The 15,334-nt window shown below is 40.6% G+C and overlaps 1 protein-coding gene across 1 annotated transcript in view; it reads left to right on the top strand.

Annotated features, from left to right (window-relative positions):
- The first annotated feature begins 5,348 nt into the window (after positions 1-5,348).
- LOC119901502 (vang-like protein 1) overlaps positions 5,349-15,334 on the top strand; it is a 63,359-nt gene continuing 53,373 nt past the window's right edge. The window contains 1 exon segment of the mRNA XM_038717092.1: positions 5,349-5,500. The gene's annotated coding sequence lies outside the window, so the exon portion shown is untranslated.

The raw sequence follows: 15,334 nt of genomic DNA, 5'->3' as shown, positions 1-15,334 counted from the left end.
GTTGGAAAAACATACAAAGCAACAACATAAATAATATTCAACATACAGCTGAGCTTTTTACAGAAAATAATCAGATGTAACCCCCAATGTAATCATGACTGCATGGATTACAGTTGCATTTATTTTGTAATTAAATAATGTAACTAAATTAGGCCTCCATGTTATCCAACTCTGCTGAGAGCTCAATCTTGGATTCAGCGTTTCTCTTTTGGTTAAATTGCTTGAAAATAAGACATGAAGGCCTTTCTCTGGGCTATTTGAAACTATACATACTCTGAAAAAAATCGGAAGGAGCCTTTAAACCTAATTTGTCACACACTGAATGTAATTGGCCCCTCAACAGAGGATCTCATCTGGCTGACTGTAAAGTGGCATTGCTCTGAAACATCCCACATTCATCCCGCCGTAGATAGTAGCCTATATCTGTCTTTGTGCGTGCATGCGTGTGGTCTCATAAACCGCATCTCTTCTCACTTCGTCTTCATTTTTACCCCCTTTCATTTTTCTCCTCTATTTACCAAAAACCTCTCTAAACTCATAAACTCCGTGTCTTTGGGGAGGAATCCATCCATCTTCCGGACACCAAATTGAATTGATCTCGGAGGGGCCCCCACCTCGCCTTCTCAATAGGGGCCATCTGCGCGCGCGTTTCCAGCTTTGAATAAACATGAAAAAGTGACAGCACGTGCTGCTGCCGCCGTCACAGGACGCGCGTGCCTACGATGGCACCGCGCGCTCCCATAGGACTGCGTAATCAGATTTCACCGCTTTCACTGCAGCTGATTGATTCACACACCAGAGCATGGAGGTCTTTGTTAACTTGTAGATGGCATATTGATAAGAAAAAAATAGCCTAGTAGTTAATAATAATAATAATAATAATTGTTTTAATTAATTAACTTTTACTTTAACATAGGCCTACAGCTGAAATAAATGCAACTCTGAACGAACAAAAGTAGACTGACAATAAGTCAGAATCAGAATCTGTAGAATATTTTGATCCCTGAGGGAAGTTTTTTGTTACAGATACTGCTTGGCATAAAAGGAATAGAAATAACAGTACAAGTTGGTAAGTATAAAATATTAGAAAGTAAAAGATCTAATAATAATAAATGTGGAAATTTACAATATTATACAGTTTAACAGAACAACAAACAATAGATTTAATTCAAAGGGTGGACTTAAAATATTCATGGTGTAAAATTCAACAAATATATACAAAACATGCATCTGTCTGCCAGTTTAAAGAGTTTTGATGTGCATTTTAAAGCTTTCATGTTATGTAATGGCGGCAAAGTGCCACATGGTGGCGCACTCATCTTAAACTATGTTGCGGGAAGCTGCTGCTACAGTGATTCTGAGAGTGTACCAGCGAGGAAAAAGTATTTATTCACAGAGACTAAAAACAGGTTCAGTTTGTTTTTCTTAAGCATTTTTAAAATATGCAAGTATAACATAACCACTGTCTTATTAATAAATTACATGTTGATATTGTATGTTCTTATACCAATCTCATCTATCTGTCTATCTATTGAACATACCCCCCCTCCTTGACACAGCGCTGGTGTTTATTTGGCTCTCCATGGGGAGGGCCAGGGGTCATGTCCCAGTCATGACCTCCATTGTGTTCTGGAGGGGATGAGATATATCTAAGGGTGTTGAGTGTGTGAGTGTGTGTGTGTGTGTGTGTGTGTGTGTGTGTGTTGGGGTAAGGATGCAGTTCAAAGGACGACAAAATATTGATTCATATACAACCGTGTAATTCCTAGAGGCATCTGTTGCCTTGTGGTTCAAACTTTCATGTGCGTCTGAATGAATTGGCCTGAGACACTTTTGTCTCGTGACACAATAGAGGAAGAATGGAAGTAGCAACAAAGATGTGAAATCAATCGATGGGGAAGTATGTTTTAATTGATTTTGTAACCCTTATTTAACCAGATATAGGCTACTTATTGAGGAAGGTACCCTTGTATTGGAATTATAGAAATTGTGACTATTTATGCATGTGCACGAGATTTTAAATGCATTAATTGCTAAAATGTAGTTTCTGTGAAAACTATCAATTTTATAAGCATTTTAAAATATGTATTTGTAAGTAATCACACCCAGCCCACACCAACCACTACCGACCCCAAGCTTTTTGGATTGTGACCCGTTAAAGTTGCAGTTAAACGTTATGGGAGATTTGCTTTCGCTTTCTTGCTGATAATTACATGAGATCCAGCCTTTATGATAAGCTAAGCTAACCGGCTGCAGCACTGTAGGGCTATATTTATCGTCCAGACTACACATAAGTGTAGCATCAATCTTCTCATCTAACTCTCGCCCACGACTGCAAATAAGTCTCTCTCAAAATGTTGAACTATTCCTGTAAAAGGAAGCAATGATTACTTGTCTGTAGGTTAAGCAGAGGATTTCCTCCCTGTATTATTTGAAAACTTTTAAGACAACTCAAAAAGGTAAAATAATTCAGTAATTCACAAGAATAAAGAGCAAAAATGAGAGAAATGTCAAGATAAATGTTTCTTTTTGCAGTCCTCTCCTGTTGATTTTATCATGACCCTCCGGTTTATCTTGTGACCCCTTGGAGAGGTCCTCATCCCCAGGTTGCAAACCACTCCTCTAAATAGTTTGTTTGCATTTCAAGGAGATTATTCTTGTGAGCCACAGTTTATTTTAAAATCTCTCCAAAGCAACTCCTAAATAAATCTCTTCCTCAGGAGATACTTAAACAATAAAGCATTCCTGTATGTCACATCAATAAAAATACCAGTGCCCCCAAACTCTTCCAGGTTAAGCACGTTTAGAGAGAGTTATAGCAGTTTTTGCAGTAGGGTAGGGTCCCTGTTGAATGTCAAAGATTTCTGTGTTATCCTTTATTAAAGGACTCAAAGTTCTCCAACTGAAAAGATGACTATTTGTTTACATTTCCTTTTAAGAGGCTGCTTCAAGGCCTCAGTGACTTCATTGTGCTTCTTTCACTGACTGTGTCTAGGCCAGATTGCTATCACTCCACTGTTTTGTTGCTTTGACTGAGTGAGTGAGTGGATGTATCACTGTCAACTGTTTACCTCATTCAGTTTCACGAGCTGTGACAAAAACATTGCCTGTGCGTGGGTGGACGAGGGAATACAGACAGAGGCTTCTGCTCTTGTCTAAACATTATAGGAACCTTTGTTAAGGCTTTGTTGTAGGCTTTGTGAATTTAAAATAATTTTACACTAGCAATATCTTTTAACAACAATACAATTTAACCTCTAAAACCACTTTTGGTTTCACATACTTGTAATATGAGTGCTTGGTGTATTTTAACTGACTGCAAAAAGCAATTTAACTGTTCTTTACTGGACTTGATTAAGATGTTCTGCTACTGCAAAACCCCACACTCTTCCTGTCTACAGAATATACATTCAGTGCCTTCTTTGGAGACAGAACATGTTCCAGCTTGCTTCCATAGCATAAACAGTTTTATTGATCGCTGACAGTTTTCACCGCTGATGTGTGACATCCATGTAATGCAAATCTAAGACTCGCTAAGGCATCAGCACCTGTGTGAGATGACTGAGATCCTGCCGTTCTTTGCTCCCTGCAAAGACCATCTGCTTGTTAAGAATGACATCACTGGTTTTGATTTTAGGAGATAATTGTTGAGACAGACAGTAACATTACTTCAGTCCACATGCGCCTCCTTTGGAATGGATTCACTGACAAAATAATTATATTATTTTGACATACATTTAACCTTCAGGATTATTCCAGTGCTGTTTGCTGTCACTTTTAAATAAGCCAAACACAAAGGTCATAGGTCAAAATACATTTTTGCCCAGGTTGCCATATCATCTGACAAGAAAGTGACCAGAAGAAAGTTGCAGTTTAGGGGTTAAAAGGGTGCTGTCTCTTAAATCAGACGGGGCACGCTGACAAACGTCACTGCTGAAGAGATGTTAAACTGTCACAATGGCAGAGTCACTCTCCAGAGGCTGGCCTGCAAGAATGCAGAGATGATCAATGAAAAATTTTAATGACGATCATACTGTAATGCATGCATACTAAGTCATTTTTAAGTCATGGACAAGTGTGCACCAAATGTGCACTTGCATTATCTAGAGGGCGCTTGTTCTTTTGTATTTTGTACACAGAGAATGAACATTAAGAGTGCAATATGTTCAAATGAGTGTTTTTTAACAGTAGTGGACGAAGTATTCAGATTCTTTACTTAAGTAAAAATACCAATACCTCAATGTCAAAATACTCTGTAACAAGTAAAAGTACTGCATTAAGAATGTAATTAAAGGTAAGTATAATCAGAAAAATGTACTTTAAGCATTCAAAGTAAAAGTACTCAATGCAGAATGAAAACTATTTTTTGCAACTAATGACTTTTTCATTGTGGATTAAACTAGATAAGCTAAATAGTGAGAAATGTTGTCACAATTGCCCAGAGCCCAACGTGACACCTTCACAATGCTTGTTTTGTCAGTCCAAACCTCAAAATGTTTAAAAATACATTAAAATAATCAAAATGGAAACAAATGGCAACAAATCTTCACATATGTGAAGCTGGAACCATAAAATGTTTTTACATGAAAAACGATTATCAGAATAGTTGCCAATTAAATTTCTGTCAGTCAATGAACGTACTAGCTGTACTTGTATAGCTTAATCTCTAACAAAACAAAATATTTTTTTAAACTTCATTTTTGTTTTGTGTGTAAAAATCTTACTTAGTAAAGAACTAGGATCTGTCAGATAAATGTGCTGAAGTAAAAACTACAATATTTCCATCTGAGATGCAGTGAAGTAGAAGTAGAAACTGGTTTGAAAAGAATATACTCAAGAATCTATATACCTCTATTTTGTGAGCAGTCTGCTTGAGTAAATATAGGCTACTTACTTACTGTCCACCGCTGCTGTTTGTACAGTACGGTGACTTTATTAAAGCCCCCCTCCACTCAAAAATTTGTTTTGCTATTTGTTTATACTTCACTTGGATGTTTGAGCTTCACTGTGCAGAATGTGTTGAGTGTCCTGTTTTTCTCTGTGCTTACCTTACCTCTCTCTATGTGTGAGATGATTCTGTGAAATCACACCTTGTTTGGAAACAAGGTCCAATATTTTTATCTGGCAACTCTTTATTGAACATGTTAAATATGGAAACATTTGAGAAACACTAGAATCAATACCGCCCCTGCACACACAACACATTGTTGTAATTAACCAACTCCAGCAGCTTCACTCCTACTCTGTGTTTGTAGCATTTGCAGTAGTGGCAAACTGGGGGCCCACCCGTGTTGAAGACACCCCCTAGCGCCATGCGTCCTTACTACACCCCATACGCTGAGAAGCACTGCCCCCCTGTGAAATTCCTGACTGCCAGGGTGATTCCTACGGTTACCAAGGGCTGCTTCCTACTGTAGCCTACTGTGAGCTCTGGGGCAAACTGTTTTACAACCTCTGGATAAATTATCAACTACGGGAATGATATCTCCACCGATAAAGGGTGAGTTTTGTTGTAATAACGCTGGAGGATACTGTCGGTCTGCAGATGTTAGTGTGCGGGCTCAGTAGTGTGTGAAGCTCTGCCTTACAGTCTGTAATGTCCTGTCTTGATTCGTGAAGCCTACACAAATGTAGCTTACCGTGTCTACCTGTTTCTTTTTAATACATAGGCTATATATACACACAGAACAAAGGCCGTTGTTCATTGTTAGTCTGAATGTGTGTTTTTAAGGAAAGACTTGGGAACACGCCCTTGCTGTCTTGCCTACCTGTATGAAAGGGAATGCTTTCAACTTCATTTGAATGCCCACAAACTGCGGACAGACCAGCGCACAACGCCAGGCTGGGGCACTTAACCGTATTTGTTAATTTGTCGCTACAGTTTCCAGTTTGTTGCAGTGTCGTCTCGGTCAAATAGACGTTTTTATAACGTCTTTCTCAGCCAGTAACTCACACAGCCGCTGTGAGACCCAGTGAAAAGTCAACAATGTTTGTAATACGGGTGACTTGGTCCGCATTACCCCGGCTGGTGCACCGCAGCTCAGCTGTAAACTGTAACCTGCGGCGGCAGAGTTGACGCGGACGGATACATTGTATTTCCCCGGTCCACTGAAAGCAACCAGTAAGCCAGAAAAAAAAACATGCTGGTTTGAAACCACTGTGGTGTTGTTGTTTTTCAAGAAGCAGCACAAATAGGCTAGTGAGGTGAGGGAGAGCAGGGGGGGTGGAGGGGAGGAGGGGGGGCTTCCGAGGCCACGGTGAAACCAGGGAGTTTCCTGCCTCTAGGTCCGCCTGCCTGTCGGGTCACAGGTAGGGGCTGGGCGGGTAAACCTGCTTTGGAGTTACACCAGACAGAGACGTGAGTACTGGGAAAGTCAGACGTATATTTCAACTCACATAGCCTCCTTTCCTCTTTGCTTAAATACATATAGCCTAGACCTAACACTTGGTTTTTGTTGCGGGATTTCTAAAAATGTATAAAAAGTGCTAGGCAGGTGCTCCTGTAGCAAGTGCTCAGTGTAGTGACATGGGCTGTAATCAATCACCTTAAATGTGTTTTTTGTTTTAGTTCCTGCTTGGAGGTCTGCTTTGTTTATTGATCGAATTGTCTCAGAGCCCAAGGGGAAATTTTCAAGATGTTTCTTTTCCCAACTGACCAAAACCAAAATGTATTGTGTTTACAGTGATGTAAAACAGAGAACACAAGGAAATCCTCACCTTCAAGAAACAAGTGTTTTGCATTTTTGCTTGATAAATAAGCCATCAAAATAATCCATTTATCAACTATAGTTATTTTATGCCAGGCAAAGGCTGTATCAGTGTCTTTAAACATATTTTTAACTGATGATAAAGTTATTTACAACTGAACCCATTCTAATTTTCTGAAACATTACAAGTAGACAGCTACTCTGGATTCCCTGACCTTCATTTAGAAATGTTTTTATTACAGTCCTTGATAATGTAATTTCAGACAGTCATTTGCGCTTGGACAATATTTTTGACAAATATTTACAACAAGTGTTGGTTGCTGTGTAGACTAGCAATACCACGCTGACACGTATATCTCCATCGCCTAAAATTAAATGGCTATTCTTTGTACGCAGCCATGCATTCACATTATTTAATAAACACACTGTTAACTACTCTGAGTACAATACATTTCCATAAAGACACGCACAATCTTAGATCTGTATGGCTGGCTGAGCAGAAGCTGCACAGTAACATACTTTGACAATGTGAGAGCCCAGACCGACAATAAACGATGTCAACAACTTGGTTCTTCCTCTCCGTAAATTATGCATAAGACCCTCATTATCATTGTGTGTTTCAGATGAGATGAACATTTGAGAGCTGTGTGATTCCCATCCTATCACACTGCACTTGGATTCTTCTTCACTTTCCGTCCCAGTAAAAGTGGTTCTGGTTTGCGTGACCGCTGCAGAGAGAATATTGATAAAGAAACCCATCACGAGCTCTTAAAATGAGATGTGTGCTTGAGTACAGTGAGCTTTTGTGAGGTGTTAAAGCAGCACGGTGTGTTACATACTTTGGTACCTTTTGGTTTAATAGCTGTAAAGCATAAATGTACAGGTTCCACTGTAAGTAGCTGTGAGTCAAGCAGGGGAATAGTAGTAGAAGTAGAGAGAGAGGATTTGCTTGTTCACCACTTTATATCCATTTCATGAAGAGGTCAGCTCTGTCATTGTTTGGCTTCTTGGCTTCTGGATTGTTTCACTGCTGTATTATAAAATAAAGTGAGAAAAGTTAGTCTCCCGAGAGGAAATAGGCAATATGTTAGTGTCATTTCTTTTCCTACTGTCTGTTAACGGTGGGGTTTTAAAATCGTAACTCAGTCGTAACTCAGTCAGATCTGAACACACAGGCGTGATGTTTTTATATCCAGTGCGACTTCCAATATAACAGCCAGATCTCTCCAGCTAATGCAATCATCACCCACAGCTGGTTTATTGACTGACCGCTCAGTATTAGCTCATTGCGGTTGCCTAGGAACACCAGCACAAAAATGCAACAGGTAAAGGCCAAATGTGAATCAAGCATAAGGTTTGGAGTCAGACATACCTCTTTCTGACAGCAGATATAAAGTGATAGCGATCTGTAATTAACACTGCATAAAAGCTGCATGTTAATGATCTCTCCAGTCAACAACAAGCAGAATAATCCAGACTCTTATAGGCACTCTGGATTCTGCTGTTGTTTCTCCACCTCAGTTTCTTCAATGCTTCCATGCGCCTCATTGATTCCTTACAGGATATTTGAGGGGTTCAAATCAGTGACACCCGGGAATGTTGATTAAATTCCACAGAATTAATGTCCTTCGTTTGCTCAGTCATGTACAGCAACACGGCGAGCATGTGACCGGGGCCAGACTTCCACAGTGACTTAGTTTTCATGTTCCCTCACGTCCCGGCACGTCTCGTGACTGTGGCCGTCACAGACTTAACCTACTCTCGAGCTGAAGTGAAGTCATTATTTAGCGTGAGCTGGCTGTCTGTGTTTAAGGTGTGAGGAGATGTGTTGTCGTGGTGCTAATAGAAGCAGCGATACGAGGGCGTCATGGCTAGGTAGGGAGGGAGGAGGCGAGAGGGAGAAGCGTGAGCAAGACAGAGCTGCGTGCTGATGGCTTGAGGTAACAGAGCAGACTAATTTCATTTTTACAAATCACAAAAGCAGATATGTTTAAGAGATTATGTCAAAAGTCAACCTAGTTACCCAGAATAAGTAATTTGGTAATTATGTGTTAATCCCCAATTTTGCATGTAAAACCCATTATCTCATGTTGGAGAGCTTTTCCACTGACTAAACATAGGTCATATACACCATTAGCTCTAAATACTGATGAGCTTTTAATAGCATCTTTGCTCAAACTGGCCTTATGCCAAGGCCACGTGTTGTCTACAAATTCAGCCCTGATGATTTCAATCACAGTGTGGTGAAGAGAGAGTCATTTCCTGAACATCTGTGTGTTTTTCACCAAGTTTGATTATTATTTTAAGTAGAGAAACTGTTGTACAAAAGAGCGCTAGAGTGGTGCAGGAATCAAAAACGTGCTATGAAAGGCTGTGGGATTTCAGGATTAATCATTGCTGAGTGCGAATGAGCTGCAGGGGGGCTTTCATGTTGATTCTCCTAAAAGGAAGAACGGATGAACGGCCTGCCTGAAAGGAGGTTTCGAATGAAAACATAAGGGATCATCTTACCTGGTACATTAGATGCTTAATTTGCTGCTTTACACAGGGAGAACTTTTAAGTACTGCTCCTTGCTTGACTCCTGCTCGCACAGTGTGTCTTCAGAGGTGCAGGTCAGCAGGTCAGTCTGTAGGGTGGCATCTGGGCGGTTCAGTGACTTTATACTGTGTGACTGATGCTGGTTCAGTACAACAGACTTTTAACGTCTGTCTGTTGTTTGGCTTGGCTTTAAGCATTCCTCAGTGTGTTATGGGGTCAGTAAATCCAGCAGCTTCAGAGTCAGCCATGCGCTTCCCGGGAGTTTCCCTAAACAGCAGAAATTTCAGTCTTATTTGTTAACTCTTAATCAGCTCAAGCTGCAGCTGCAACAAACGTGTGCTTACAAGAAGATATATTAAAATAAATAATCATGTGTTTATCTGTTGGCCGGTGTGAAAGCTGACGAATGAACTCGTCTTTTTAGGCTGTCTCGGTTGTTTGTAATGTGAAAGCAAAGCAGACCAATCACAGGATTTTGTGACAGTAAATGTGATTTAAGCATGAAGTCAAGATATATCCCGATACTGGAGTTTTGAGGCCAATACTGGTATTGATATTTGAATTTTAAAAATCTGACGACGACATATCGACTGATGGTACTTACGTAGCGCATATAACATGACATCAATCGCAATACAGAACCTTTTTATATATATTTTTTTTAATTATAACCAAGATACAAACTAAGTTGATAATTTTACAGTGTGAATATTTTTTGTCATATGTACAGGACAACAACAGTTGTCACACTGTACAGTGAAGTTCTTATTCTGTAATATTACAGTGCGAGACACCTCTCTGTTTGTCCTGTTTCTACCCAGAGGTCCAGTTTCACTCGTCACTATAATGCTCATAATCAGTTATTTGTGCACAAGCTCTTTGTGACAACAGAGAAGATAGATGATCGCCTCAGGCTCAGTAAATGCATCGTTAACATGCTGTTAGTTGTCTGAGTTTGATTTGGAGTTTCTACTGTCCTTGTAGCCTGATGATGCAGAACGACAGGCGCCAAAACTGTCCTATAAAAGAGTTACCTGCCAGTCCTAAGAACTTATGCCTACAGCTCTTAAATAAATGAAGTTTTATCTTATCTTTAAGTACAAGTAACATGTCAGAAGAACATGAACCAGACCAGAACTATAACATAACAAGGTATCATTTATTCATTGGTCTGAATCAAATAAACCAAACTACAGCAGAGAAAGTGCTCGTAGCCTGGGCAGCCGGTACTATTTAGGTACAACACTGAAAACAATGTAGGAAAAACTGACTTTGTTGTGTTTTGGTTAGGGTTGGGCGATGTCTACAAAATTTTCATCGGACAATGTCTACATTGAAACATCGGGATGGTGACAGAGAGAGGCGGGTCAAGCCGTGTGTTTTGCTGAGGTGTCGGCCTCTTGTGTGTCTGAGTGTGGGCAGAAGAGAATTCTGAGGAAGATGCGAAGCATATTTAAAATTTATGATAATAATAATGTTCGTGGTGACTGCTTTCACATGGCGGTATTATGGGAAACATTTAGATCACGATGCCTGCTCAACCGTCGACCATCTGTCAGCCATCGCCGATCGGCCCAACCCTAGTTTTGGTGATATGTATTATAAACAGGTGTTGCATAATTGAACCAGACATGTTTTAGTTTTAATAGCTCTATTTGGAACAACTGATTACTCCTGTAATGATAAGTGTAACTGTTGTTAATGAACTGTACTCACCCATCAATCCAGGCTGAGCTCCATTGTCAACATTATACCAATACTGCAGTTTGCTTCCCCTAATGCAGTGACTCTAGAACTGGGTGGCGGGCCAGTCTAGGAGGTATAAAGCCACTGCAGTGGGGGGTTTGGATGACCAGGGGGGAAATGAAAGTGTAAGTGTGGTGGGGACTTATTTCATTTTAATTCTGCTTTATATTCTCCACATTATTTTAGTGCTTACTCCCCACTTACTCACCTTGCTTTTCCTTTCAGTTTCCCCACACACACACACCTACCTCTCTGGTCTCTGACTGCAAACACACCAGCTTGCCCCGCTTCTCTCTCTCTCTCTCTCACTCGTCTTCTGGATTTTTTCCACCCACAATTCTGTTTTTAAAGCAGCATGTGGAGGATAGGCTATGTCTTGATGGTGTCAAAACTATAGGAACCAACGTGGTACCAAATGACATCTGCACTGTTGTGTTCACATCTCTCTCTGTGTTTCTCTGCAAAATGCTAAAATGGGTTGCCAATGTACTGTGGTGGCCATTAATATACCTGGACGACCCGTCCAAGTAAAGTCTAAATGTGGGGAAACACTGAACTAAGTTGAATGAACATAATTTCTGTAGAGAAATAACAAACAAGAGTTTGCTGATGCTATTGTGTTGACAGTAGGGATGAAACGATTACCGGTTTAACGGTAAACCATGGTAAAATTCCCGACGGATATTATTACCGTAGACATTTTAATTACCATGGTAACCGGGTACGGTTAACAGCGCTATAATAATGTCACGGCAAACACTGTCCAGCGTCTCCCAGAAGCAGGAAGCGCATGCGCAGAATGCAACGTGGGTTTGTTTGGGTCAATGACAACACGGCGGAGTTTTATTCATTCAGTCATTCTGAAGTCCGGTCGTATATTAGTTTTTTATGAGAGTGCTGAGGGAAACTTGATTGAAGAAAATAACCTTATAGTGAACGCAGGGTGAGGTAACTTTTGTTGCAGCTCTTATAAAAACGCTACACTTTGTTCTGCTCTGTGCGTCGTGTGTATTTGTAGTTTTCAATATAAAAATTGTTGAAATGGTTTCAGTGTGTGTGTATCAGTACATTTTAATATTTTTTGGCACATTTTAACAACACCGTGATAATACTGTTAACCGTGATAATTTTGGTCGCTATAATCGTGATATGAAATTTTCATACCGTTTCCTCCCTAGTTGACAGCCTTTATTTGGTTCTCTCCCAGTAGTGTTAATAATTGATGAGAATTTGATAGATCTGTTTATGTGTGGTCGGCATGAACATTTTTCTCCTTCTGAAGAGGGACATGAGTAAGAACCACCGCCCTTAACTATGGTGGCTTGTCTGTGTATTTAATGGAGGATAGAAAGATTTAATATGCGGCATGTTGCATTCTTGCATATTGCACATGCATGCATAGCAGTGTTCAATGAAAATGATAATATTGAGAATAATGATAATAAATGAGGCGGTGCGGTGGTGCAGCGGTTGGCACTGTCGCCTCACAGCAAGAAGTTCGTGGGGCCGAACCCCGGTTGCCCTGGCCTTTCTGTGTGGAGTTTGCATGTTCTCCCCGTGTCTGCATGGGTTCTTTCTGGATTCTTTCCTCCCACCATCCAAAGACATGCAGGCTAGGTTAATTGGTGTCTCCAAAATTGTGGTTGTTTGTCTATGTGTGGCCCTGCGATGGACTGGCGATCTGTCCAGGGTGTACCCCGCCTTTCGCCCGATGTAAGCTGGGATTGGCTCCAGCCAAGCAGGATAAGCGGGTGACGATGAATTGATGGATGGACGGACGGATGGATGGATGGATGGGTAATAAATGACATACTGCCATAATGTGGGTGCCAAAGTGTTGGTATTTCTATGTATTCGTTTCAGCCGTTGATAATCGAATCTCACCAAGTGGCAACGCTGACTGCTTTCATTGGGCATGAGGTGAAAGGTGCAGCCGAGCAGCAGTGATTTGTTTGCGGTGGCTGACAGCAGGTGTCTCGTGGCTCCACTGTTACTTTGCATCAGCTCTTTCTTGGGCTGTTTACGCAAGGTTGTTTACATTCCTTGTTTAGGCCGCTGGATGTTTATTCTGTTCCTCTATGCTCAGGTTGTTACACCTGTTGGCTTGTGTGTATTTCTTTTTTTCCCACATAGTTTTATTTTTCAAAAGACACTTTTTATCCTGAATGTTTTTCTTGGGCATTTGAGTCTTAGTAGTTTTTGTTTCTCCTGCAGATCAAAATGGAAATGCCCAGGTGCTATGTTACCCCAAGGAATTTGGGATTGGACTGGCACTGACATGATTCATGTTTGTGAATGGCAGTGAATGAAATGGCCTTGTGAGAGATCATACCCTTCATGCCTGATTGCCCTGATCATTTTGCTCTTCCTCCTCTCCCGCTCCTTGCTGCCAGTGTTCCAGGACAAACAGACAAGCTGGCAGCTCAGCAGGGGTCTTGGATTACTGTGAAGAACCTGCTAGGGCTCCCTTCCTCCCTCCCTTCCAGAGTGGGGGATTCCTGTTTCAGCTTCAGACTCTCCCTGCAAACTTTAAGTGGTTCTGCTTACCAATTTTCTCATGGCATGGCAAAGACGGAAACCACATGTGGGAGCACTGCGTATCCTGTTTCACTTCAATATAGACCTCAGAGCCAGGCCTCCCGCTGGGCTGGCGGTGTGCATATGCAGGGACTGTGCTGTACAGTTGGCCCAGAGTGATGTATCTGAAACGGTCAGAGATGATGTGTAGAGACACAGAGTCTTGCATTTTGTGAGGAAATGCACTGAAGCAGGAAATAATCAATCAGCTTCGAACCTAGCTGCTTTCTTTACTCGTGGGTGCACTCTGACTGAACCTGGACCACGCACTTTAACCCCGTTAATCCCTCACTTAGCTGCGTGCCCTTGCTTTTAAGAGGATTAAAACAGGTGATGGAAATGCCTCTGTGATTGTGTCCAGCATGCTTAGCAGTCATTACTCAATCCATAAATTCCTGCTGTAGAGCATTAGCAATGTCTGACCACTTCCATCCTGGCATAGGTAACACCTCTCAAATGTTTAGGATATCAGATTTTGTTTTGTAATAATTTATGTTTTTTTAAGTAAAGCTGCCGAATCCGAGTATACAAATTGGCATTTTATTTTATATTTATGGGAAACGTTTAGGAAATTCGCTTTCTTTCTGAGAGTTAGAGATTCCACTCAAAATTTCCCAAAGCACAAGTCCGGAACATAATAACTTGCATTATCATTCAGTACCATAACCTATAGCTAGTTGTATCGACATGTGTATTTTATCAAACAACTGTCTGTCAAATCAAATATTTCAACAATATTGTACAAGCACCTGTTCAACAACAGCATTTATCTGAATACTTCTGATTTACACACCACCAGCCATTTATTGGCAGCAGAGAGTGAGTGGCTCATGGTGCATCTGCCATAATATGTAATGTAGCTAGAATGGAGACAGAATTAAGTCACTAAAAATAATCCCTTTTGAAAGACAAACATTGAAAGTGGAAGATCTAGGACCTGATCAGCCCGGTGTCATAAATCAACAACAATCCAAAGACTTTCTTAAAAACCTTCTGCCAGAGAACCTTTTGGAAGTCAGGTGACTTAGTATAAAGAGTGACTAAGTCCACAAAGGGAGCTGGTTGGGTTGGACGAACGGTTCAGACACCAGGAGACTGCTGTTCGTGTCCTGTGTGAAACAAAAATGTATTATTTAACCCACGCTAACTAACTCTTATGTTTAGTCAACTACTTGGTTAGGCTTTGCTTAAATACACTGATGTGATACCTTAGTACATGTATGCATGATTTTTGGTACATTCCCCTCTGTGGAAACCAGCTGCCACTGATGTATGAACTATGAAGCTATCACTAGCAGCCAGCTAACTTAGCTTAGCATGAAGACTGGAAACGGGGAAACAGCTGGCCTGACTCTGTCCAAAGGTAACAGCATTAACCTGTTGTTGCAGGTTAATGCTGGTCGCACAACACAAACCCGGAATAATGCACATGTAAATATCTGTGACGTTGTACTTTCTCTGCAAATAGTTATATTATTTTTCTCTATTCTTTTAATTATTCTTATCTAACTTGCATTGTCTATTCCATATTTATATATTTCTACATTTATTTATGTCAACTGTATGTTTGTCTACATGATTTAAAGGTTCTGGGATGTAGATTTTGACATTGGACAAAGTCGATGCAAAGTCAAAGTCAGTCCAAAGCTAACTGACTGCTCATTGTCATTATCAGCTAATTTTCATATCCAAAGTATCAAAATAAATAAAGTAAAACAAAGTCATCTGTTGGAGGCATTTTTACATCAGTGAAGATTAAAAAGTT

The sequence above is a fragment of the Micropterus salmoides genome, unplaced genomic scaffold, assembly GCF_014851395.1.
Source record: "Micropterus salmoides isolate LMB-PRFRI ecotype aquatic unplaced genomic scaffold, ASM1485139v1 Ms_hic_scaffold_1, whole genome shotgun sequence".
Classification (NCBI taxonomy): Eukaryota; Metazoa; Chordata; class Actinopteri; order Centrarchiformes; family Centrarchidae; genus Micropterus; species Micropterus salmoides.
Note: the sequence above shows the minus strand (reverse complement) of the source record. Positions and strands in the feature narration are given on the sequence as shown.